This window comes from Andrographis paniculata, unplaced genomic scaffold (genome assembly GCF_009805555.1).
Source record: "Andrographis paniculata isolate CXL003 unplaced genomic scaffold, ASM980555v1 Contig35END, whole genome shotgun sequence".
Classification (NCBI taxonomy): domain Eukaryota; kingdom Viridiplantae; phylum Streptophyta; class Magnoliopsida; order Lamiales; family Acanthaceae; genus Andrographis; species Andrographis paniculata.
Window position 1 is genome coordinate 1,170,973 of NW_026137568.1, and position 1,351 is coordinate 1,172,323.

The 1,351-nt window shown below is 34.5% G+C and overlaps 1 long non-coding RNA gene across 1 annotated transcript; it reads left to right on the forward strand.

Moving 5' to 3' along the window:
- Positions 1-204: 204 nt before the first annotated feature.
- Positions 205-1,035, forward strand: LOC127249071 (uncharacterized). Its single transcript, XR_007838240.1, has 3 exons — positions 205-679; positions 802-851; positions 919-1,035. It is a non-coding gene; the product is annotated as an uncharacterized LOC127249071 (long non-coding RNA).
- Positions 1,036-1,351: the final 316 nt, after the last annotated feature.

Consider the following 1,351-nt stretch of genomic DNA (forward strand, 5'->3'; position numbering starts at 1 on the left):
TTGGGCCTGAAGCCCATGATAACATAGCCTTTTTAATAAATTAAGGCCCATCCTAATTAAGCGATCCGGCCCGCTTATAAGTCTAACGTCTGAACGGAATTCGGGCTTCGTCAGAACTGCTCCGCAGGTGCAGTTGAAGTTTGACGTATGGCCTTCTGCGCGGGAAGATAGCCGCCGATACGCCGTAAGAATAATTGCATTTGTTTTGTTTTATTTGCTCCAATTTTGTTTGTAAACTGTACTAATCTGAGTATCCCGTTGCTGTTAATTATTTCTGCATAATGGTTTAAATTTGTTTGGAAAGGTTCGTTCAATGTGTTATGTGTTTGTTCTGATTTTGGATCGTTTTCGTTATGTTCAATTTATGGGTTTACTGGTTTATGTTCAAGGATTTTAGCTGTATCGCGTGTAGTATTGTTGTTTTTTTTTGTTGTTTTTTTGTTGTTTTTTTTTAACTTGCTTCGACGATTTTTACATATCTGTATGTTATGGCATTATGGAAACTCTGGACTGTTGAATTTGGTGGTCGGAGTACTTGGTGCTTTGTTTATCAGAATTTACAGAGATGATGTTTTTGTTTGGTGGAGTTTTTTTATGGAATTTTGCAGTTCAAAGCACCAAGACAGACTTATAATGTTAAGGCATTTGTAAGCTTGGCAACGAAGATGTGTGTAACAGTGTAAGTTGCAGCTGCATTTTGTTCTGCTTTATCAGATCTTTCAGAATTAGAGAATTTTGTTATTGTTTTTCCATTTATATGCTGACTATTGTTCTTTTTGTTTATTTAATTTGGGATTGCAGCCTAGTGCTTGTGCTTTTACTAATTTCGAAGTGCTTGATCCTAATTTCAGGTTGTGGAATTTTGTAGCAAATCATTTTGTTTATATTCAGGTTCTAATGTTGTGAGTATCTGCGCAGGTTTTTGATTTTTTGGAGTAAGCTGCTGGTTGCAACCAGAAAAAGGGATATAATTGAGTACGTTCATTAGTGTAAAATATTCAATCCAGCAAAGGCTGAGAAATTTTCATGGTAATTCATTATGATACAATATTGTATTCATCTCTCTTTACTTTTGTATTATGTGTACATTACTTGAAATTTTTGGTAGTTCTAGTTTAACTTTTAACAACGATCACTGCAGTTGTGTTATTTATATTTTGTGGAAATTCTATTGTGTAGAAATGTTCAAGTTACAATTGAAGTATCATTTCGCTGGAAGCATTAAAGTTGTAGTTTATTATTTTGGTGTGGAACCCGGATCATGGTCAACCTCACCGCTTGATCTATTAGAATTTGATTTTAAAATGTACTTGGTTATCTCTTATTCTGGTATCGTTTCACAAGTTCCAAT